This window comes from Xenopus laevis, chromosome 6L (assembly GCF_017654675.1).
Source record: "Xenopus laevis strain J_2021 chromosome 6L, Xenopus_laevis_v10.1, whole genome shotgun sequence".
NCBI classification, from domain to species: Eukaryota; Metazoa; Chordata; class Amphibia; order Anura; family Pipidae; genus Xenopus; species Xenopus laevis.
Genome location: NC_054381.1, coordinates 100,120,028 through 100,147,170, shown reverse-complemented (window position 1 = coordinate 100,147,170; position 27,143 = coordinate 100,120,028). Strand labels below are relative to the sequence as shown.

General features: G+C 37.5%; 1 pseudogene; it reads right to left on the bottom strand.

Moving 5' to 3' along the window:
* The window catches only part of LOC108718534, a 544,081-nt pseudogene that overhangs the window by 164,828 nt on the left and 352,110 nt on the right, over window positions 1-27,143 (bottom strand).

Here is a 27,143-nt window from a genome sequence, read left to right as displayed (position 1 = left end):
CCCTAAAATACTGTGTAATTCAGTGAGAGATCAATCTAAAGGTTACAATGTACCTCCTAGGCCCGGTTTAAACAAGACGAATTGAAATTTTTTTTAAAAAAAAGCATACCACGTGAGCTGGCACTTGTTCCATTTTAGCAGCTGGGGTCCCAGGGTGTGGGTAAAACTGATTATTGAAGAGACTGGGGTTTTTCTACTCCTCGACCAATTTGAAAGTCTCCTTAAAATCTTCATCTGTCTCTCCTGGAAAGCCACAAATGATGTCCGTAGCAATTGTAATTCCGGGCACTCTGTAGGACAGATGGAAAAGACATGTTCAACTGCTGCCTAGAGACTTAGGGGTTTCAAAAAGTTTTCCATAACAGATTTCCTAAAAAGCATGTGATTATTGGTAGATTAACCATTTTCCTGCCTTATGGGACAAGGAAGTATTGCTCTGGACTTAAAGGGTCTCTGCAGTGACACAGTTTTCAGAGTAGTAGTTGTAATTAACCCCTGCAGCATATAACATATGCATGAGTGTGACAGAAACCTTTAATATCATCATATAGCTATACTGTGCATAGAATGGGATTTTGGATGACAGAAAAGCAGCACATTTTATATTTCAATATTTTTTTATTGAAGGTATTTTTTGATTTTTGTCTAATAACATTGCGTATTTCCATCACAACTGCGAATTCGTACATTACCACAAATGTCAATTTAAGATAGCAAGTATTACAAGTGCATGATAGACCTTTCTTCCAGGTTGAATTGTTAAAATGAAATAATCACACAGAACAGAACTTACTTAATATGGTAATAAGAGCGAGGGGGGGGGGAGGAAAGGGTTGTAGTAGTATATAAAGTAAAAATAAAAAATAAAAGTAGGGATGCACCGAATTTAGGTTCGGTATCCGGCCAGGATTCAGCCTTTTTCAGCAGGATTCGGATTCAGCTGAATCGTTCTGCTCGGTCGGACCGAATCCTAATTTGCATAAGCAAAAAAGGTCGGGGGAGGGAAATTACGTGATTTTTTTTGTCACAAAACAAGGAAGTAAAAATATTTCCCCTTCCCAAAAAAAAGATTGAATAGAAACATTCAAGCAACTGCACTGAGTATAGTGTGATCCAAGTAGTATTAGTTTAGTGGTATAGGCACTGAGGAAAAGCAGCACATTTTAGCAAAAAAGAGAAAACATTTGCTCCATCAGTGCCCTACAAGAGGACTTCAGTTTCACACTGGGAATGTATACCAGCCTCTGTTGCTGCCAGCTGTGTTCTACAGAGCTGATGCTTTCTCATCTGCATTGCTAAACAGCAACTGGTTACACTTTTGGAAACATCCCTCACTGCTTGAATATACTTTTAGCCTTAATAACGCAATGTAAGTCTAGGTTCATTAATACTGTCCCATTGCCAATGACATTCCCGATCAAGTTCTATGAATTAGGCAGCGATGATGTTGGGTGGGCCACATACGATATGTAGCAGATCTATTATGTATACTGATTTCACAGAACAGCAGAACAGATTATGAAAGCTGCTGATTTACTGAGTGCAATCTACAGCTGCCATTAAATCATGGAAGGCCATGGATCAGAGTCTAAGAGTCAAAAATGAATAACTCATCAGAGGTCCATAGGAGATTTAAAATATAGAGAAAGCATAGCAAACATTGCAGTCAAACTACAGTAATTACACATCATCCTACTTTGAAGCTAACACACCTGTAAATTACCCTTTAGTAGAAGTAGTAGTAGGCTGTATGACAGCATATCTTAAATAATAATAGCAGTTCATGGAAAAGGTTACCGTATAATACTTTACCACATCCACAGGGAATTTAACAACCGTGGATGACTGACAATATTTCAATAAAAGAGAAAATACAGATTTATTGTTATAGCAGAAGAAATGTGTAGCACAAATCTAAAATATGAAAATCAATTAAATAAAAAAAATAATAGATTCATATTGGGAGAGAGACTCTGGGAATCAGAAGAGGAAACATTGGCCATCAGAGTGGATGAGATATGGTGGTGCATAAAAATAAGTTTTGAAGTTCTATTTAATCAAGTACAGGTATGGGACCTGTTATCCAGAATGCTCGGGACCTGGAGTTTTCTGGATAGCAATCTTTCTGACATTTGGATCTTCATACCTAAAGTCTACTAGAAAATCATATAGACATTAAATAAACCCAATAAACTGGGTTTGCTTCCAATAAGGATTAATTATATCTTAAGTTTGGATCATGAACAAGGTTCTGTTTAATTATTACAGAAAAAAGGGAAATACTTTTTAAAAATGTGGATTATATCATTATAATGAAGTCTATGGGAGACGGTCTTTCCCTAATTGAGAGCTTTCTGGATAACGGGTTTCTGGATAATGGATCCTGTACCTGTACTATCTTATTATACTTGGATTTCCTAGAAGATAAACGGAATATAAAATATGTGGGTAGTACTACCTGTTGGGAGTGTGTCTGCAGGTCCCACTAGTGGTGTACGCATCATCTAATACAGTGTTATTTTACAGTGTATTATCAAGTCATTTTGTATTTTTCTCAGATTCATTTTCTGGTCAAGGATACACCCAAGGCTACTGGACAATACTGCTCCCCACCTTATAAAAATGAACAGCACTTTCTCTACAAATTTTATGAACACAGACACCAAAAAAAAAGAAGAAAAAACACGTGGGAATTATTAGCAAGCCACATAATGTGACATTGCTCACGCTGATATTATAACACTCATTAAGTGTGACAATATTCTTATTTAAACTACTTTTATGATACCATTGGCAACAGTAAAAGCATTTCCCACTAACTGTATGGAGGACGGCTGAAGCCTTGGCTCTGAGTCTGTTCCTATGGCAACCATTTATGGGAATAAGTAGATTCAATGAAATGTATATTTGTTGCACTTAATCTTGGGTAAGAAAACCATATTTTAGAAACAGGAAAAAAAATGAGTTCCTTTCAGAGACAAGGTTACATTTATAACAGTAATTAGATTGGTTGTGAATTGATTACTTTCTCCAGTTCCAGAATGAGCTGGTTTGGCAGAGCTGAAAATAATTGCAAAATTAGCAAGCCAATAAAGTGTTGCCATTATTTCTGCTTTATTCGGGTTAAAGGCAGGAACAGAGGAAGGGAAGACAAGCAGAATGGTGAGGGTGTGCCATCTCTACTCATGCGACATTTGCACTTACAGCTACTGGAAGCACTTGGGGTAGAAGCTTCAATGTCTTTTAAACTGAAAATTCATAAAGTGACTGCCTGTATGATTCAGAGACAAGATGTCCTGTGATTAATTGGCAGCACTATATAATTAGCACGGGAGATGATATCTGAAGGCACATCCCGACACACGGAACATGTACTTATCAGCTACATCCCGGCAGTATGTTGGATGCTGAGTGCTATGGCACTGAATATATACAATAGAACAGTGATATAAATGCCTGCATTTGAGTCTAAGTATTGCTGGGTGGTAGACAGGATTATCTATCAGCTCCCAAATAGAATCACTGCTACTACCCATCCAACAAGCCCTCAGCATGATATTTTCCAGTTTTATTACTCAATTCTTTTGTATGTGTTTATGTTTTTAAATAAATTTTCATAACAAAAGTCAAACAAATATAAGAAAAAGCCACATCCAGTCATATAATACTGTATGTTGCATTAACAAACAGCAAATGTTGGGTAGTTTAAATCTCCAAAGATTACATCATTACCATACGTTAATCCAAATGCATAGAATAAAGTTCAACCCAAACACCCCAGATCTCCTCAAATTTTCCAGCTACTTCTCTAGGAATCATTGGCCATGTGTTTGGCCTGTATGTCCTGATAATTTTGCTCATAGAGGAACCATTCAATAATAAACAATAATAAAACGTTTGTTTACGGTTGTTAAAAGCTAAAGGAAAATGTGCTCCACTTTTTGAATCTGAAATTCAATTCCATTAACAGTATAAATGTTAATTATAAAGACAAATAAAAAAAAAAATATATAAAGCCCAAAATATAAATGGCCTTAATTTAGCCTTAGAACTTAGACTCAGGCTAAATGGCAGCTCTATGTGACTTTACAAATGAAGGGAAATGCCAGCTTTTCTAAAAGGGCAAGTTCTCGCAAATAACCACAGCAACTGGGATGTAAGGTAACAGTGCTCTGCAAAAAAAAAACAACTGTAAATAAATTAAAGCATTCGCTGTTGAATTACACAATGGAATTAAATTTAAGAGCAAAAAAAAAGCTGATAAGAAGGTTTTCATTCATCACATGTGTGAAATCTGGCGTGGTTTTAACTCACTCCATGTAGCTGCAATTAGAACACACATTTCCATTGGTAAACAGCTTTCATAAAAGCTATATCCAATGAAGCAGCTAAAGGAAGGGGCGCTAGGAGGTAAAGCTGAATTCATTAACACCTTCCATGGTTCCTGCGGTTCCCTAATTCACAAAAGATTCAGCTGTTGCAAGAGCACCCTTCATTCTTATTCTACACTAGCACTAAATGAAGCATTCATTCCTTTGTCCAGTTCTCTCATTTTTTACTGTTCAAGGCCAGTATTACGATCAATGTATCATTATTTGGGCAATTGTTTACAAGAAATTTAGGTATTAATGTAGCCGCTTTGCATTTTATATGAAACTTCTTTCAATTCTATAGTTTTATGCAGAGTCATGAATAGTATATCACCCCTGTTTATCATCCTGAGTAAGAACCAATCCCATTGTATTCTACACAGTTTATCTGTTATTTCCCAACATGTAAACATGTTCCTTTTTGAACTATTCAACTTGAATCCCTCCCCGCACGCAAAGCAAAAACATTATAATGCTTAAATACCTTTTCATGTTTGGTGTAATTGTTCATTTAAATGGCAGATTTGAGAGGTGGTCATTGAGTGCCTATATATATATATATAAAAAAAAAAGTTTTTTCAAAAGTTTTTCAAAACTCGCAGCTGCACAGCTTAGTAGGAGGGATGGTTACCCGTGTCCAATCTGATCAGTGCACATGTGTAGACTTTTGTGCTTGCACCAATCGTATAGGTGAGGGGCAGGTGGCTTGCCTAGGGGGGCACAGTCAACAAATGCAATGTTGCTAGTAAATGTGACTTTATGAACTTCTCTTCGGTCAGACTGCCAACTGTTGCCTAGTTTCTCATAATACCACATTTTATATCTACAGACAGATTATTAAAGAAAAAAACAAATCTTATTGTATACTAGGGTTGCCACCAGTCTGGATTTCACCAGGAAAGCTCAGTTTTAGGAAGGGCTGTTCGGATGAAAAGTGCTTGTCCAAATGAGGAAATCCAGATAGGACATTGAAGTTAATCACATAGTGATAAACCACTCACTGATTACTACATCATCAGTCCCACCTCTGACATCATCAGCCCTGCCCCTGACGTCATCCACCCCACCCCCTGCAGTTTTGCCTAAACTGAAAAGGTGGCAAACCTTTTGTATACTGAAAGACTTTTTGTGTAAAACTGGCCATACACGGAGAGATGTCGCCAAACGAGCGGATCTCTCCCCGATATGCCAACCTTGAGGTCTACCCTAGGGCCCAACGATCGGATCCTAACGAATAGGAACGGGCGGTCGGATCGCGGGACCACATCAACGAACAGATGCAGCCGCGATCCGATGGAATTTTTAGTCCCATCCGATCGAGATCTGGCCGAAAGTCGGCCAGATCTCGATCGGGGAAGCCCCTCGGGGGCCCCATACACGGGTCAATAAGCTGCCGACTCGGTCTGTCGGCAGCTTTTATCGGCCCGTGTATGGCCACCTTTACATAGAGTGCACATATAAATTACGAACTGGAATGATTTTTTTCTAGCATAGTTAAATGATTAAATAATTTCCCTGCTTTTAAAAAAACTAAAATAAGCACTATTGCTAACTATTACTGCATTTGCAAATAGACAGAGATTACGTAATTACAATTTTAGATGCATAAAAAATTGTTTATGTTAAACAGGACGTATTAGGATGAAAATATGTAAATTTTTCTGTTGGCATCCAGGAGGAAGTAAAAACTACACCAATAAAACTATGTATATTGAACTCCCAGGTGGATTATTTCATGTTATCATATATAATTGGTTGAAAAAAGACAAAAGTTCATCGAGTTCAACCACTCCATATGACCAGTACATATATAATGAATAAAGTACCCCTTATTGTAAGATATATAGTGAATAAAATACCCCCTCTTGTAAATTATAAGGATATTACAAGTTACAGAGGAGTTTCATGACCATATAAAAACACGAGGACAAATGTAACTCCGAGGTAACTTATAATATCCTCATATTTTGCAACTGGGGGTACTTTATTTATTATAATACACAAGTTTCAGTGAGTCATGTGACAGAAATGACATCAGAACTCACCGTTTATAACTGATGACATCAGAACTCACCGTTCATAAGGATATAATTTACAAGATATTCATGGCTTTTGTGTATTATATACAGATATTATCACTGAGGAGTTCCATGACTATATAAAAGCACAAGGCCTTTGGCCACACACATTTTGCTTCTATATTTAGTAGCTTTCCAAAATAACGTATCTATCTATGAAACTATCTGACCAGGGCTGGATTTACATAACGTGCAGCCCTAGGCCTGCTGTAATTTGTCGACGCAATCCCCTCCCTTTTATTCACTCAAATTTTCATCATCAGGACCACAGCAATGGGGATTGGCGCACAGGAAATTAAATAAAAATACCAATTGTGGTGTGCCGCCCCCTAAAATCCTGCTGCCCTAGGCTCAGTCCTTGGTGGCCTCTCCACAAATCCGGGCCTGTCCATCTGACCAATCAGATAGATATATGCAAACCGTAGTGTATGACCAACCTGCACATAGGGGTCCATTTGCCTGCACACCTGCTTTGCCAGCGAACCTGGTTTGACAGACAACGCTAAATACAAGCCCACCTACCTATGTGACCAATGATAACTCAGCATCACAAATGTTTTGAATGCAGAAAGCTGTTTTTATATTTTAATGTTTTGAATAGGAAACATCGGCTTTCAATGGTAAAGCCAGAAACCTCAGCCAGTTTGCCTATATATATATGTGTTAAGTTAGACGAATGGGAGTCTCTTAGATTCATCAGACTGTAATGAAATATGGTCTCTAGCGGCCCAATTATTTTGAAAATGTTAAAATGCTTTATCTTATTTACTAGACATTGTTTTGTATTTACTAAACCCAAAATTAGGCAGATAAGGTTCCTTTAAAGCACTGTAGATTCTTTTCAATCAGGTCATTATTTTCTGAATTACTATGAATTGAATATAGCACATAATACATTTTTAGTAAATAAGAAGCATATGTAATAAAAATGAAGAGTTATAACATACTGTAGCTTCTTTTTAGTTCTGCTGGCCACATTTGAGTTACAAAGCAATGTTTATTAATTCAGGCTCGTATGCTTCTGAAACTGCAGTAACATTTCTTTCTGTTTTTAAAGGGTTAAAATCACACTCATAATTTTGGTTTTGCAAACATTTCTCCTTTTTCAATTTTAATGTACTTATAAAATATATATATACTTATAATCTGACTTTCACAAAATTTGTAAAGTATATTGCTGATGCTTTTATAACACAGGCAAGGGCGGTGATTTACCAGAAGGCAACAATAGCGACCATATTACTTTTGAGCCTTAAAAGAACAGTTCAGTGTAAAAATAAAAACTGGGTAAATAGATAGGCTGTGCAAATGTGCAAAATTAAAAAAATGTTTCTAATATAGTTAGTTAGGCAGAAATGTAATCTATAAAGACTGGAGTGAGTGGATGTCTAATATAATAGCCAGAACACTACTTCCTGATTTTCAGCTCTCTAACTCTGAGTTAGTAAGTGACTTTTAGGGGGGCCACATGGGACATAACTATTCAGTGAGTTTGCGATTAATCCTTAGCATGCAGCTCAGATTCAAAAGCAAACAGTTATGACTCATGTGGCCTCCCTAAAGTCACTGATTGGTTATTGCCTGGTAACCAATCAGTGGAAACCAAGAGAGCTGCAAAGCAGGAAGTAGTGTTCTGGCTATTATGTTAGACATCCAGTCACTCCAGCCTTTATACATAACATTTTTGGTTAACTGACTATATTAGAAATTTTTTTTATTTTCCACAGCCTATTTATCCAGTTTTTATTTTTACACTGAACAATTCTTTTAAATGAGGCAGAATCTCAGTTACATAACATACCAGCTTCTTCTTCTTCCCTGTGCAAAAACTTGTTTTTCAAAGCCCCTCTACTTTCTAAACATTTTATATTACATTCAGGTACAAATATAAACAAATTATTTATGGCAGTATTTCTTTAATATTTAATTCCAAAAGATAAGTTGGTATACCATGGAAAACATTGGCACTGGCAGCTTTAGTGAACTATTTCCCAATGGAGAATAAAACTTTTATTTTTCTATTATTATGGGATTCTTCTTAGGATATTTATATTCAGACATATGAATCTGATATCTTTAACAACAGATTGAAGTAGGAACATTGTTGTAAATTTTAACTACCAATACCAAAGTTGAGGTAATGGCTTAAACTGAAACATAATTGTATACTCTATTAAAAAAAAAACCTAAAGATAGACAATCCATAATATACAGAAATCTGCTGTGCATACTTTAACTTTATTAATCATATTCTACATTACTATGACTGATAAAATGAAGTGTCATATAGAAGCCACCAGTTTATTGGAGTATATCAACATGGATTGCATAGTAACTCCACAGAGAAGAATTTATTGTAATAACGAGATAATTAGGATCTGTCAACACGAGAGATAACAGAATTGTCATTTTCATTAACATGGAGATGTAATAAAGGGGTACGCTTAACCAAAAAATAATTGTGAATTAGTCATATACGCAATATATCACAAGCAGCTAGACGTGCACTTTATACCTCTTCAAATCCAGGAGAGGTAGTATCCACTAATTAAAAAAAATACATGGGGGGAAAAAAAAGAATATATACCGGTAGCTTTATTCTGATGATCAAAACTAGGATTTAGTAAATGGCTTTAAATTCAGAGTATAAATACAGTAATAAAACAGTATAATATTTTATTGAGTATTTAGAACCTCCCAAAAGAGGACAAGCAAATTAATTGAAGCATGGGTATGACTCTTATGGCTTATTCATAATGTACAGTAAGCAGATTGCAAATGCAAGTAAAGGGCAAGCAAGAGAACTATGGGCTCAGAGAGCAAGACATAATATCCCGCATGGGTCAGGGTATGGGATCTGGGATATAGAATGTACTATTTCTCCTTGGAACTGGAAAAAAACAATCCAATGATATAGCGCAATACAGAACGCCCTGGGCATATTGTGTTACATTAGTCCCATAGATATACACGCACTGACCAATAAAAGACAGGCCTCTACTACCTAATACCCTTCTGGTATATGAACTAGTAATAAAGAGAAGTCCCTAATAAGTTGTAAAACATATCCAAATGAATACTGCTTGGTGACGTTATAATTAGCAGTTAGTGACGTTTCTGTTGTTATATGGCTAGATGTTGTGAAAAATAATGTAACTTATTTTTTATAAGGCTATAAAAATTGCCACTAAGTTATAAAACTTATTTCAAATGCAATGGTCAATAAACACAGCAAAGACGTATATTGTTATAAAACTGATGGTTAATTGTTGCCTCTATTAAAATATAGGTATACAAACTATTATGCAGAATGCTTGGAACTTGGGTGATCCAAAGTACGTAAAAATAACATTCCAGAAAAACTAATTTCTTAAGGCTATTAAAAATAATTTAAACACTAAATAAACCCAAGAGGATAGTTTTGCCACCATTATGGATCCATGCAGAGTAGTTATCTCAAGCAGAAGGTACTGTTTTTTTTATTACCTGTATACGTGTGTTTGTGTGTGTATATATATATATATATATATATATATATATATATATATATATATATATATATATATATATATATATATATATATATATAATTGCCTCACGAGGAAACTTTGGGCGACTTCGGAAAACTAACTGCTCCGAGTGCCTGCCCCCAGGCAATTTTCATTTCAGCCGGCGGAAGGCAGGGGAAGGTAGATCGGGGAGATTAGTCGGCACGAAGAAGAGGAGATTAGTTGGCACGAAGAAGAGGAGATTTGTCAACGGGCGACTAAACTCTCCGAATCTGCCCGTGTCGCCAGACCCTAATGGGGTTTGATGCCGCCAGTATGATGTAGATAACAGAAATCTAAAGAGAATTTGCAACTGGTCTTCATATAATTTTATTTTTCATATTCTTAAAACTACTGCAGGAATGAGATTCGTTATTCGTAAACCTGTGTCCAGAAGGCTCAAACTTACAGGAAGGCCATCTCCCATAGACTCCGTTATGATCAAATACCTCAAATTTTTTAAAATAATTCCCATTTTCTATGTAATAAGTCTCTTGTACTTGATTCCAACTAAGACACAATTCATCCTTATTGGAGGCAAAACAATCCTGTAATATTTAGTTAATATTAATAATTTGTAATGACTACGGAAATCCAAATTACAGAAAGACCCCAGGTTCCAAGCATTCAGATTAGCAGTTGCCATACCTATATCTGGTTGGTAGGTGTTAAGTACCCTTGCAAACAGGGAACAGTTTTGAACTAAAGTTGGCTAAATAGTAAAAAAAGTAGAAGGAATGAGCTATATGGTGGAGTAAATAGGTTAATATTTAAAAAAACAGACTAACTGACTAGTTAGAATACATAGATCTATAACATACAATATATGAGAATTGATTTAGTGCAGGACAGTGTCTCTAACCCTTTTTTTTGGTCAACCAGAAAAGTTGTAAACCAGCTTTGTGACCCAATTGCCTTAGAACTATTATGCACCGTTTCGCAAATTATGTTCTCCTGTAGAAATGAATTCCACATTATTAGGGACATTATGTAGATCCAACATAAAAAGCATGGGGATTCATATTTGGATTCTGATAATCCTTGTGTTACATAGAGACAACTACTGTTTATTGAATAGAATGAGTTAAGGTTACTGCCTATGGCAAATAATTTACAGTTTAATATGAAAAGCAGTGAAATATGTAACATTTCTCTTTGATATGACTGCAACAGAATAAATGGCAAAAGCTAATGTTGTAGAAAAAAAGAGAAAAGCTGTCAGATCCAACCAAAGATGGCCTTGATTTATCACCATGTAGATTGCAAAACTGCAGGATGTAACGACTTTGTTCAGATTTTGTATATGCTACAATTCATAAATGAAAACCATGTGATTTCACAGGTTGGTATATATCACTTAGAGAGCAGGCACCAGGAAACTGACATAAGGTCAGGGAGAAATGAGTATAATTCACCAACTTCCTTGACAATCTATCACTGAGAAGAATAGTTTCTTAGAATTAGCAACAACATAGTGGGAACTTGATAGAGAGGAAATAAGACAATGTAGTGCCTATAGATGTGATTCTGGGGGATCATTTCTGTCTTACTACTATGTCAACAAACATTCATCCAACAGCCAGATGAGAGGCCACAGTACCTGAAACCACCAACAGTTTCTATTTAAGGGACAACCCAGTTCTTCTTCTCCCTACAAATGGCCAATAATTATAGATACTCCTTTGATTACATAACATTTGAATACATGTTCTATGTAGAATAGGATTGTGTGGGGAGATGCTTTACATGAGGGTTGTTTGTAGCAAGTCCAATCCAATCCAAATGTTTTTCAGAATCCATGCTCTTGTGGGATATGGGAGACAAAAATATAGATATAATGGACTTTAAACCCGTGAGCCATATTCAACTGCAAAAGAGTTGGGGAGCAACACAAGCATTAAAAAGTCCCTGGGGTGCCAAATAAGGACTGTGATTGGCTATTGGTAGCTCCAGTGTGGACAGGTAGTCTAAAGGAGGCCTTGTTTGGCGGGACACTTGTTGCCTCCAAGCCAAAAATTCTAAAACAAGCTCCTGCTTTGAAGCCACTGGGAGCAACAAGTGATGAGCAACATGTTGCTTGTGAGCCACTGGCTGAGGATCACTGCTTTAAACCTTAGAGATACATACTCTATGATTCAGACATTGCTGCCAATGATATAACTTGATCACAGATATAGGCCTGGATTTTCAATTTGGCCACAGCATCCTCATGCTTGCCTGCCCTAGCGAGTACCTCTGCCCCCCAAGCGCAGCATGCCACACCTAAAATCTTGCTGCCCCAGGCTCGGCCTTTCCACAAATCCAGGCCTGCAGTGATAAAAGGCCTAAAGCTTATTCCAAAACCCAACTGCAACTCCTGGAAAACAATGCTATTTAGTATTGTTCTAATAGCTGACAAGTTTATTAACGCAGGAAAATCACAAGAGGCATGTTTTGTTAGTCTGTTATTCCTCCCATGGATGCCAGTGGAGTATACAAAGGATTTTAATTACAGATTTCCATGTTCTGATCATTGTATTATAACTGAAAAAAAGAAAGTGACTTAAGACAAAATGCTCAACATCTTTAACTTCATTTATATTCACCCTCTAATAAATGCCATCTGGTGTGTACTTTAGGGATATAATACCCATCACAGTCCCTGCCATATTATTAGAAACGGCACCAAGTTGATCTAAAATGCATATTTGAACAGATGTGTTTAAATTACATCTCTGACAATGAACATGAATAAATTCTGAGCAAGCGTGCATGGATTTAACAAAGGTCTTAAAAAGGGAGATTTGGAAATGCATCAAAGGTGAGCTGCATATCAATGGATAAGGCTCGACTCTAGGAAAGGTCAGTACCATGAATAAGGGCAACTTGCATTTATTGTCCCTCCATTTGAAATATTCATGAAACTCAATGCAGTCTGAGCTGCTGGAGTAGCAAAGCCGTTATTGGGCACGTGCCATGAAACGCATGCCAATCAGCTGATAAATGGAACACACTACAGTCAGGCACTGCTGTATCCAGGCTGATTCAGCATGATGCTCCGAACTAAACCAGACTCTTACCCCATATGTCTTAAACGGCACTGTAGCAAACTTTGCACCTTTTATTAAATTGACCCATTAGATTTTATACATACATGGTGCATGAGTGAACTCATTCTAAAGTATGGCAAACCCTAAAAATGAATAGGACTAAAAATGTCATGTTTTATATAGTGAACTTATTGCACCAGCCTAAAGTTTCAGCTTGTCAATAGCAGCAATGATCCAGGACTTGAAACTTGTCACAGGGGTCACCATCTAAGATAAGCTTAGGGGTTGTCACAAATTATCAAGCAGAAAATAAGGTTGGCCTATCATATAAGCTGATGCTACAGGGCTGATTATTAAATTGTGATGCTAGTTGCACTGGTTTCTGAGCTGCCGTGTAGTAATTATCATATTTAATTAATATATCCATATTAATTACTAATCAGCCTTATATTGTGACATTTAGAATCTATGTGTACTGTATATTGTGAGTGGGTCCCTAAGCTCAGTAAGTGACAGCAGCACAGAGCATGTGCAGTGAATCAGCAGAAAAGAAGATGGGGAGCTACTGGGGCATCTTTGGAGACACAGATCTTTACTGCTAAAGGATTGTAGTTGGTACAGAAGCCCAAAACATAATGTACAACATTTCTAGCTACTTCTTTAGTTTAACTTTCCTTGTCCTATAAGGGATGTAAATAAATACATGAAGCATATACTATTGTATATGAACTATTGCTTCAGCATTTACATCACTGATGTCAAACCTGAGCTCCTGCAGATGATTTTAAACTGAAGCACCCAGTATCACATTAATTATAATTATATTATAAATATCAATTTATTGCATACAGAAAGAAAGCAAAAATTTACCAAATATGACTAGAAAACTGATGTACAGTAGTTAGTAAAACTTAAGACAAGCAAGATAAATGCACACTCAATGACATGATGGTAGCTTAAACTAATTTCACATGCCGAAAAATGCTATACAAAGAGTAAAAATAAATGAGAGCTCAGTCTCTTTGGCAGCCTTCCCTAATTTCTCATGGAATATAAAGAGGAACGATTAAATAATTTCATGAAACATTCTCCCTGAATATTCAAAGCGTTAAGTTTGTAGAAGGTGGAACACTCATAACCATAAGTAATGTTTCATTAGTAAAACAGGTAAAGAGATCATTAGTCGCTAAATTAGAAAATATATTTTTCAATTATGTTTTTTTTTTCTTCCTGGAGAGAAGGAAATTAGCTTAATTTATTAAAACGTACGTAAGCATACTTCCTAAGAGAACTATCTGCATTTGTATAAGTGAATGGAAGTTTTCACAATTACTAGAAGTACCATAGAACAACAAAGTGTACTATATCACTCAATATTAGAGCACAGACATGGCTAAAGCCTTTGCATTTTCTACACCAATGGCCTTTGTCTAATAATAAAAACACCCTTAAAGCGATACCGACATGTTCCTATAAAAATCATAAGAAAGTGTCAGTATCAAGTAGTTGCTGCACCCGGAAAATATTTTCCCTGAAAGCCACCCCCAGCCCTGTGAACCTGCGTTGACCCGACCCTCCAACACTGCTAAAAGACCTTCTGTGCAGTTTCAGGGACGCTGGGCTGGGGGTGGCGGCGCAATCCTTCCATAGGCTAATTACTAATGAAAACAGGACTTTAACCTATGGAAGGATTGCTCCGCCCCCAGCCCAGCGTTACGGAAGCAAGGCAGAAGATCCGTTAGCTGTGTCAGCGGGTCGGCTGCACAAAGGTTCCTGGGGCTGAGGAGCAGCTTTGAGTGGGGCTTTCAGGGAAAATATTCCAGGTGCAGCACTTGGGGGTGCCGAAAATTAGGCACCTCCAAGTGATCGCATTTACTTACTTGACACCCTGGGCTGGTGCTCCTATTCGGAGAAACCTGCAATGGCCCGGGGGTTATTCCAGAAGGCACCACTGAGAGATTATCAAAATGTTCATCAGAGCTGTACCAGTACAATCACTGAATAACTCAGTAAGTGGCCAATAAGCACTTCATTAACCTCAGAATAGCAAGTAAAATCACTGAAAAATAGCCTATGAGTACTCCATTAACTCCAGGCATGCCAATAAGATCAATGCAGAAATAGATAGATTGAAAGCACTACCTCACCTACACTTGCACAAGCAAAAGAACATCACCAAAGTCTAGTCTTTCCTAGTGCTTCCACGATGCTCGTTTCTTTCTCTGCCTGGCTTAAACTTCTGTTAAAAAAGCCCAAGATGGTTGTGCCAAAAGCATGGTCATCTAGGATTTTGTTTCTAGAGAAGCAGTTAGCAAAGAAGAACAGAAAAGGCAAAGCTGGACATTTAAATACTGATCTGGGACAGTAGGCTGAAAAGTGGGTCTATCGTATAACTATATTAGAGAACCAGAAAAACAAATACTTGTTCTAATGTAGTACAAGTATGCACATTTTTACACCAGACTACAATATCATGGGAAATATTTTAAGAGCTCTATAAATACTGTATAATTATAATAGTTAATAAAAATAGATTATAAATATAGGCAGTGTTTTACCAAAAATACAGCATTTTCAAAAAGCTGAAGATGATATCTCTTTAGTATATTTATAAAGCTGCGTTAAAAAAAAATGCTGAAGTACTCCAAATATTGCCGCTGTAATGCCAAGGTAAGCAGTGGAAAATCATGCATATTTATAAAGTTATGTGATGAGCATATGCGACTGTGCAGCCAAGTGTAAAATTCTGGCGTAAAAAGAGGTGTTAGCTTGTAAAGAGCTGCATAAAAACCAGTACTGAGTGTGGTCGCTTTTTACACAGTAAATGATACCACTTTTCAAGGCAAATATGATTTGCCTTCTGAATTTGTCACATTGACTTCAACAGGTTATGGCAGGTCTACAGTCATGTATACTGGTGTTACTTTAGCCTGGGATAGAAATAAAATACACGTATTTATAAATAATGGCACTAAGCTGTATGTTATGGATTATTTCTGTCCTTTGACCTTTTTTTCTATGTAAGCTATTTAACTTTTACACTTTTTATATACATTGCCTTAATTGTAAATACAGTACACAGTGCATATATGATATATATATATATATATATATATATATATATATATATATATATATATATATATATATATATATATATATATATATATATATCTTTGTGTAAATTTAAGTTAACACAATGGGGCACATTTACAAAGTGGCTGAACACCAATTTTGGGAGATTGGCAACAGTCACTCTTATTAAGCTGTTGTTTTTGGCTCTATGCTCTGTATTCACAATATTTACATTCAAAAGTAGCGACACGGCCTGCAAGACAGACAGTTAACTTGACTAGGGATCTGCCCGCATCTCCACCACTGATATTATAGGTTAGTTCAAGTGCACAGCTGTTTGTTCTGAGTAATCACTATAGGTATTGCTAACTAGGGCTCATGTTCTTTGTACAAAATTGCTACTTATGCCCATAGAATAAGTGGTGAGAACTGTGCTCCGGTGCAAGATATAGAGGACAGTACTGCTGTGCACATTAAATTCCTGTAATGCAATGAATTGCAAGCTGTAATTCTTGCAAATGGGAACATTCTAGGGGACAATAGCATGCCATCCCCTTTTTTATGGAACTCTTCCAAACATGGAGCGTTCCATACAAAGGCTGCTTCAAGGAGTGCATAGGTCTATGTCCCAAGTTCCAATAACTGGGGCAAAGACTGGGTGCTTTTAAACGCTGCCCCATCCTTTGTAAATGATCCTCAACCAGTGGCTCATGAGCAACATGTTGCTTAACAAACCCTTGAATGTTACTCCCAGTGGCCTCAAAAGCAGGTGCTTATTTTTAAATTCCTGGCTTGGAAGCAAATTTTTAGCATAAAAAACAGGTTTACCACCAAACCGAGCCTTCTGTAGGCTGCCAGCCCACATAGATACTTTTTTTGCACCACCTGACCATTATTAATGCTCACATTGCTCCCCAACTCTTTTTTTATCTGAATGTTGCTCATGGGTAAAAAAGGTTGGGGACCCCTGGTTTAGAAGCTGGAGCAGAGCACTGTAACTGCTGCTTGTAAAAGATACTACATAACATGCCGGAGAAAATCATTGAAGCTGGATTATCTTGCTGTACCATCATGTTAAAAAATGCCCACCCCCCGTGACACAGTAATAATACATGACATAAATACATGATAAAACAGGTGTGCATACTAAGCAAGAACATTTATATCACTTTTGCTCATAGCTTTCTAATGCATTAGCCAAGTCTTTCCAACAGCAGGAAATGAAAGGAGGAGAAGGTGAACAAATCCACCCTGGACTGCTTTGCCAACACTGCACCCTAGTGATTTTGGTCATTTTAAAAGGATGAAAATAAAATCAACGTAACTAGTTTTTTTAAAAAATAATGATACAAGCAAAATCCATTTTCTTTAAAGATGCTTTACTTACTGTACATTTGAAATCATTTAAGATGGTAATAAGTAACATTTTGCTTTGCAATTATTAGTCATATTTCTTGGTGCTAGACAGTAAATGGCCTTTACTTTAAGGCATACAGGTTCAGCCGATGTGCAATGGTCTTCACGCAAAGAGATTCCTATCTAAGCTGGCATGATTGTTTAAAAGAGCTTATGTCATACCAGCAGTTTCCCAGCAATGATTAAAGATGGCTGCCCAGTTCAACCATTGCCTGATTCTGCTGTGGGACTGGATTGAGCAGGCCCGGATTTGTGGAGAGGCCACCAAGGCCCGGGCCTAGGATGGCAGAATTTTAGGGTGGCGGCATGCTGTCCAACCGCACCCACATTGGTTCAAAAACAATGGGGATGTGCAGGAGATACAATAATTTTTTTAATTTCCCCATTGCTCGGTTCTAATAATGAACATTTGCATGAATAAAAGGGAGGGGACAGGGGCGACGGACGGCAGTGGGCCTAGGGGCACCCGCTATGTAAATCCAGCCCTGGGATTGAGAAGGTGCATATTTACAAAATTATTTTAGATTTATTTTACTCCATTCTGCAATGCATTTTTCCATTTCTATTTTTAGCTTGTCAGTCTTTTTATTCGGCCTCTTTGTAAATAATTAAAGTTTTAAATGTATGCTTTTACTTAGCAACCTCAATGCTAACCTTTCTATTAATGCATAATTGCTTTTCCTTTGCAATGTTTTTCCTTATTTACAAGGGAATGTACTGACAGGAAAAGGAAACCTCTGAAAGTGTAACTTAGTCCCTTGCTAAACGCCATATTTATTTTACCCAAACCCGCTTACTTTTATTAGACCAATCCTGAAGGGAATTAATCTATCTTTGAAGATTACAGCCGCCATATTGGTTCCACTGAAGTCATTAGTCAACCGGTCTATTCATCCAGCACATGCGCCTATACCGTGGTCACGCATGTTGAGGTCAGTGTAAAGTAAAGAAACTTACTATACATAATGCCCAGAATATGGAACAGATTTTCGGCACATACGTTTGGTCTAAATCTAACTACAGGGGTGCTTGCTTTTAAAGGGTTGTTGACATTCAGTTACTTTCTCAGTTCAGTTGGTTTCAGATTGCTCACCAAAAAAACAAAAAACTTTTTTTAATTACTTTCCATTTTACTCTTTTTTTCCCAACATTTAAGTCTTGTCTCTGGTGTTTCAGTCTGGCAGCTCAGTAATTCAGGTGAGTATTTTAAACTGTTACAATTTGCTACATTAGCCGATACATTTCTCAGCCGCATCTGTGGAATTGTATCAATTATATCAGCTGCCTTAAACAAAACTCATGGATTCTGCTCAGCAGGGCCAAACAGTGTTGGACTGGGACACCAGGGGCCCACCCAAAAACCTTTGACTAGGGGCCCACCCATTAATCTTAGACCAGGGGCCCACTCTTAGTATTATTATTCTTCCTTTCCTCACTCATCTATCCTCCTTTTCTTTACATACTATCATCTATTTTACTTATTTTTTTTACTATCTATTTTGCCATTCTCATACAAATAGGAATGGCCATGAAATAGGCCAAATGTTTAGCAGCATGAGGGCCCACTGACACCTGGGCCCACCGGAACTTTTCCTGGTGTCCCTGTGGGCCAGTCCGACACTGGGGCCAAAGATAAGAAATGTATCAACTAATCTATCAATTTAGAACAGTTTTGCAGAGTCAATGACCCTCCCGCATCCCCCTGAGCTGCTTTAGAAAGACATAAGAAAGGGGAAAATTAAACTTTTCAACATTAGAAAAACAGTCACAAATAGAAAGTTATTGAAGAAAGCCTTCATTTCTGGCGAACGGAAACCAGCTGAACTCAAAAAAGTGTTGGAAAGTGAACAGTCCCTTTAAGCAGATGTGACAACCAAGTCTATGTAGCCAGATTACTCTTGAGCTGTAGGGAGAAAAGTACATATTTGGGACACCAGGAAAATTAATATGCCCCCCTTTTTTTTATACACCCTAAAAGAAGGGCAGGAGTCATGCTCAGGGAAGTTGGTTTTTGCAGACATTCTATCTTCCTTTTGTGTCTAACCCTGTGAAAAGTTTTTCCCAGTTAATATGTTGCAGAGATTCATAAAGGCAGTGTTCTGGACATCCTTTATTGCACACACCATTAGATAACTTTTAGAATGGCCTTTATAGCTCAGAAGATTTATTTTTAACTCTGCCTCTTAAACAAAAAAAAACAGCACTTTGCTGAAAATCTTGCCAGAAAAAGACCAGACGAGTCTATTTTTGCAACGTATCATGTGGTTTAGATGCAAGGCCACGTTCTTATATACACAGGCATGTGACAAGTTTCCCACAAATCACAAGCATCTCATTTTAGGAACCTACAGCCGTTTTTATAAACTTTAGAAAAGTATACAACAATCTAGGGAATAAAGGCTATTTCTAAACCAAGGGGTTTTCCAAGAAAACGTGTCTACTGCCTAATGAGATAGGAAAGGAGAAAAAAACAAAAGTGAGTCTGTAAATATAAGAAACATAATAAATCAGTATTCAAAACAGGAAAAAGGGGGTATTTTGTTATTAAAGCTACAAGTCAACTGGAGAGTGCATTCATTCGAGGCTAGTATGTGAAATGGCATCAGCTGAATTATAAATATGCAGGCACTGTGTGGAAAGCATGTAATGTATCAAATTCATTGCATATGACTCGGCTGTGAGATGAAAATACAGCAGCTGCCGTTGAAAAGATTTGTATGGATGGTGAAATAGATGACTGCACGATCAGCATGTCCTCCTTAGTTTTATAAGCCTGCTAGAAACTAAACACTTATGGCATTTCTGACAAATGAACGCACAGCGCAAACAAGTGGAAGTGACAAAACAAGGGAATAAGCGATGAGACTGTAAAGTCGAGAGACGTCATGGTCAAGTCACTAATACTTTAACTTGAAAACTAACTTAGCAGATGGGACAGAAGACAGATAACAGTCAGATAATTACAAGCTGTTGGCAGTCTATTCATCCTACCTGGTTATTCGTTATACTATGCGGCGGAATGAATATTCCACTCAAACTCACTGCCTTGTAAACACATTTTAACACTGACCTGCGAAAGCGATTCGGATACAAGATAGCACGCGGCTACCCTATTTAGTAGATTTATTTGTATCAGTATCAAAAGTTGCTTAAAACTACTTGGGGTCCAGGTGGTTCTCAGAAAAGGGGCCCCATAAATGCTGCTTGGCAATTCCACTAATCCGCCTTTTTTTTTTCAACTATTATGTGACCTGATCACCCATAACTGAATTTAAGTTGAGCTCCGAAATGTAGACTATACAGGAATACTGTTAAGACATAAAATTATGAAAACCTTTTCTTGTTTGACCCACGGCTGCATTAAAGTCTCCTGTACTGCTAAGCAAACATGCAAAGAGGAATAATCTGGAAAGAACTACCACTTCCTTCTAGAACCAGTACTCAGTATGTAAACAGGACTATGGATGTGAAAGCAGTATCCATCTTCACAGTATTATTATTAGCACTTTACATAGGGGCCACCTGGAGTTTACTAGCACTAATACTCTGCACTGATTCCAGTAAACCAATAAAGCATTCATTGAATTTTTACTTGACCAATGGCAGCTGTATTTTGGGTTCCAATGGTCTGTAAGAAATCTTTAGTATGTAATTACAGTACTTCATCTTACAAATGATTATTTTTAAGAAGTCCATCATATACAGAGCTACATTAAAAGCATAGATTATAATCCTTAGCTATGGCCACACAATAAGCAGATATCACAAAAATGTAACCTAACGCATTTCGACCCCCTATGCGAGGGGCATCGATAAATGCAGGCCAGCATTTCTTTTTTAGGAGAACACCACAAACTTTTAATACATAATAAGCAGACTGACTTTTGGAACATAAGTGAGGTTATGTGAAGGATCATTAACCCTAGGCCAAATATCAATATTCTAATAAATGGACATGATCACTTTTCTTTTTCCTGGTCAGGTCATCTTAAAAACCCTGAAAATAAGAAGTATAGCAAAATGTTTGCTGTATAGGCTAAGGTAAGCGCAGTAATACAGCCATCATTATTTTATAGACTGCAACATATGAAAATATAAAAATGTATGATTTGGCGTGCAGTGCATTGAGCAACAATAACAGTAAAACAAGACTTGTTTGCATCCTGTGTAACAGCAAAAATATTCTCACCTAAAATAAATGTACTATAAAATGCATAGGGTAGGGCCCCATACCGCCTAACTGTCCCGTTTTTAGAGGGACAGTCCCTCTATTGACAGCTCAACCTGCAGTCCCTCATTTGTGCTGGAAAGTCCTGTTTTTCTCTGCACTGAACAGCCAGAAAAAGAAACAAGGTTTCTAACTTAATTGGCTTTTGGCAGAGAGCCCAGAACAGCCACAACAGAAGATAAGATACTTTTGTAACAATTCAAATGTATCTAGATAAGTAATCTAGATAAGCAAATGAGTAATTGTAAATAATATAAACAATATAATATAACAGGTCCCTTGGGAAACGTTAGACCACAGTTTAAAGGAGAAGGAAAGTCTAAAATCATGTTATTCTGTTGACCATGGAAAATAAATGCCCATACCACCAAGCATTCCCTCATAATGTTTTGCATAAATTTTTGGGCTGCACTCGTTTTTTACAAAAGTTTAAACATGTATAAAAACCCATACCCATCCTGCAGTCCAGAAATCACTGTGAATAGGGCACACGCATGCGCAGTCCGTCTAAGTTGTGCCCTGCGCATGCGCACTAGGCTCTTGTCTGTTCCCTGTGAAGCGATGACGTTGAGGTCACGTGATACCTCAGTTCGTCATTGCTGACCTCTTTGCCCCTGCCTCATTTAATCATGCACCGAGCGAGCGCAGGAGCGGAGCAAGAATATTAATCAATGAATCCAGCGTGCGGGTCTGTCGGGTAAAGACGCATGCTTTTTTTTTAAAATATATACTTTGTCCCGGTTTTTTTTTGAATGCAAGAATAAATGCTAGTAAGATTACTTCACAGGTCACAAAGGAGGCGCATGCGCATTACTGAGGGAGCGCAGAGTGAAGTGATGCGCCTATTTGAAAATGGCGGCGCCAAACTGGGAGAGGGGTCGAAACTTCTGAAGGATGGTGCACAGAAGCAGGAATGAATTCAGAGTTTTTAGTACTGCGTTTCAGGAGGGGGCCTGATGGTAAACACACTGAAGGTAGTCTCGTTTTTTGTGTTTCCTTCTCCTTTAAAGGGCAATTCAACTTCATTAGCAAAACTGTAATAACTGAAAAAAAACACAGAAATATGTTCAAACTTTTATAACCTGCGAAATTTTGTAAAATGAACATGGTAATAGGGGGTGTGGCCACAAAATTGTACGTGGCCACACATTTTTCAAAAACCTGTTATACGCGGCAACTTTTTTGTCCCTCTTTTTATTTCCAAAATGTTAGGAGGCATGGAGCCCTGGCCAAGTTACTACTACACAGAAACAAGAAAGATTTGCAATGGGCTATAAAGAGATCTTTGTGTCATCTAAAGGGAAAACCTTCAACAACCCAGAGACGTCCTCGACAGACCTCCCTCCCAAATTGTGCCACAAGGGACTCACCAACAGTAAATACTGCTTCCCCCAACTGAAAAATGACAGGTACAACTTACAAATGGCGGCACAGAGCATGAGCAGTTGAAGCCAGGTCTGAAATAGTTTTAATTGTGCGTGCTCTTGTGGTGAAGATTGCAACACGAGATGGCATGTCAACCTCACTGTGCTACTCTGCATATTTTAATATAAAATAAAGTATGATTATCTATAGCTATCAACCACTATTTTTTTTTTAAAGTTTATAATAATATAAAAATGGGAAATGCATAAAAATGTTTGTGTTTGTTTTTGACCACATCATGCTTCCTGAAAACAAAGGGGGTTGATACAGGTCTTGTCATCTAAAGCACCTAATCAGTAGGTAGCATATCCTTGTAATCTGTATACAAGCAAACATCTCATTAGTTGCTATTGGGGATTGCCCCTGGACAAATGTGCCTTTTATTACGTATGAGGATATTATCAAAGGCCATACCTCCCAACTGTGCTGTTTTTCGCCCTACAGTCTCGATTTTGACAGCTCAGCCCACAGTCCTGGTTTCTTACTGAAATGTCCAGAGTTTTCCTTTGATACAATGTTTCTAAACTTTCTAGAGAACCCAGAGCCTTAGTACCTGCACTTTGATATAATTATAACTATTTAAGATAAGCAAAGATACTGTACAATTGTAACTATTTAAGATAAGCATGTCTCTTGGGGAAACTGTGACTCACAGCTTAATTTCATTGTCATTGGCAAAACACATAAAACATGGCCCTAAAACGTGTGCAGATTTTCCATAACCAGCCATTTTTTGTAAAATGGACATGGTATTTGGGGGGTGTGGTCACAAAATGGTTATGGTCAAAATATCTGCAGATCTTTTTGTCCCTCTTTCCATTTTGCAAATGTTAGGAGGTATGTCAATGGCAATTAAGCAGCTAATAAGGCTGCAGTGATTTTACTGTATGTCCTGCTCAACTATAGATAAAAAGGAAACAGAACACTGTATCGTTCCTGGCATTATAAAGATTTGCCTGGAGCCAAAAACTCTGTGATAGTTCCAGTCATTTGGGTGGGGGGGGGGCAGTATGGGCATCCTATTGTGTACAAAACGTACCCTCCTTATGAACGTCTCTAACACTCCCGGTGCCTATCTGAAGGAGATTATAGTGAATATGCAGGATAGAGCAAGAACTGTATCTTGTTTTAGGCTTTTTAACCTTGAAAAAGGATAATTCATTCAATCTGTGCATTTGTGAGGCCAACAATATCCCGTCTGTTAAGAGTTTAGAGGTGAGAATCTTATTCTCATGTGGAAGTAATGTGGCTGCAGCAGTTACAGTGCAGCTCTCTAATGTATTTTATGTGAAAGCGGTTTCATAACCTTGATAGGTTTAATTGCATTGTGCTGTTATACATACAAGGAGTAAGCAAGTTATGAGCTTACAAAATAGGTAAAAACATTTTTATAAAATGGTTACTGGTGTAATAATCAGTATTCAAAGGAGTATTGCTATTATTATTGTTAATCCATTGTCACATATACATTTTGCTTAGGACTTAGCATGAAAAACATTAGAGGCAGGTGAATATAAACAATCTATGGGGCAAATTCACTAAATCGCGAAGCGCCTAACGTTAACGCAAATTTGCCAGCATCATGTCATTTCGTTACTTCGACGATTTACTAACAGGCGCTGGCGAAAATTCGCTAGCGAATTGGACCTACTCTAGCGCTACTTCACACCTTTACGCCAGGAAAAGGTGCGCTTTGGCGAAGGGTCAATGTAACTACGCTAATTCTCTTGCGCCAGACTTGCCTTCGCCACCTCAGACCAGGCGAAGTGCAATAGACTAGATAGGGATTGCTTCAAAAATAGTTGAGATGTTTTCTAAGTCCCTAAAAACGCTTGTGTTTTTTCCTTTTTTAAGGGTGATAGGCTGAATTTTTTTTGGGGGTACCCTTTTTCCCCCCCTACATTTCCACCTAAACCTAAACTATACAGTGGGCACATGTGTAGGGCAAAATAACAACTCTATTTTATTTTATGAAGGTTTCCCAGGCTTGTGTAGTGTAATGTATTTTCTGCTACATATACATCCATTCAACTTTAACTTGGCGCCGTATGCAAATTAGGCATCACTAGCGTAACTTCGCTTTGCTTGACGAATTAACACTTGCGCAAATTCGCTACCGTTCGCCTCCCTGAGCGCAACTTCAGATTTTAGTGAATTAGCGGCGCCCTGGCGAAGTGCGGCGAAGGCGTCGCTAGCGCATTTTCGCTGCTTAGTGAATTTGCCCCTATGACTGTTTAATAATAACTGCCGCTGCTGGTTCAATGTCAATGTTATCAGTTCAGTGCAAAACTATTATTTTACTTGTTGTCATTTGTCAATGACCAAATACATTGGTTAGCATTGAGGGATCTTGTTTTTCTCAATTTCTTTTTCCGACACTGAAAAGATCATAGCTAGTAGTTATATGAAACAACACTTTCCAACACTACTATATAGAGGGGTTATATTATTAGAATCAATTTGCCTTTTATTATTACTTTACCTTGAAATGAATTTATCAGTTATTTATCTGGCACCTACACGGAAGGGAAGAAAGACAAAAAATAAAAAAAACTATTTCGAATAAAATGTAGTCATCCAATAAAGAAAGAAATTTGAAATTACTTTTTTATTTTTGTGAATCTGCACAATTTCTAGACTTGGTTATTGAGTTGTCTAATGTAAACTCCCAGCAGTGTTTGCTCAGGCATAAGGAATAAATTGCATTTCTGAAAATCCTTCCTTCATAAAATTCAGTTTAATTTAAAAGGGCTACCCAAAGTACTGTGTCTGTGTTCCCCTCCAATATGATTCTTTGTTTTGCCAAGCAGCAGTACACCTACACACATAATTAGAACACTCTAGAAACTGGCTGAAAATTTAACTACTTTTACAGCCAAGTCCAATGGATCTGAAGGGCTGTGCTTTAAGAGAGTGGTAAAGGAAAATAACTGCAGAGTAAAATGCCTGCGCTACTTAATTGCATTGCTCTCATGCTTCCAAAGCCACCTGTTTCATCAGATCCTGTAAGCAGGCAGCAAACAGGTTAGTGGGCCTGAACAATGAGCCTTTCTTAGTACATATTCCATGGAACAGTGCCTGCATTGTATAAAGGCATTTCTAGTAACGTACAAAATGACTGCACACCTTTAAATCTGTGCTAGCTAGGCAATACAAACCTCCTCCAACATTCCACTTCTGTATCAAATGCATGCACGCAATCTACTCTCAATATTTATCCATAGAGTAGATTTCTTACCTGCAGCCAAAAGTACGTCTGGTTTTCAGAGGAAGGTGTGCAAAACAATAAAAATCCAAATTTCTGTTAATTGTTTACACATTTCACACTTGCTTTGGTCACAAGTGGACCCCACTTTTGCTCCATAAAATGCCTTACTGGTTCCTTAAACTCAGATATCGATGTACTTGTATGTATGAAGTCCTGCCGAGTCATAAAATATAAATTTATTTTTAATAAATTAAAAATGCTGCTTGATATTATGGTCATGGAGTATCCAGCTTTCTTGCCCAGGCAAATATTCCTTGGACTTATTTAAAGACCCTTCTAAGTTCAAATTCTAAATTCCATGTTCCTTCATTTTGATATAGTAAAGCACAAAACTTCACAGTCAGACTATTTATCTCATTTCATGACACTCCTTTCCTGCAGCTCTTCGAGAGGTCAATGTTTATCAAATGGCCCAAGGATACAATCTCATTTGTCATAAAGATGTGGTTTGACAAGACTCTCTATTCAAGGGCAGCACTGGGCAGTTGTATAAGAAAAGGAAGACATGGAACTTTAAGGTTGGATTAGTTGTTCTCTCACATTAATTGTATTGGCAATCTTGTGTAGCAGGTTTAACTGTCAAACGATCCCACTACTGTTATACCAAGAGCCTTAACAATTGCCTAACATTTCTGCTCTTTGATGCGCACACCAATTTTGGCAAACATCACTTTTTTTTTTTTTGACGTGGCAGATATTTCGCCAG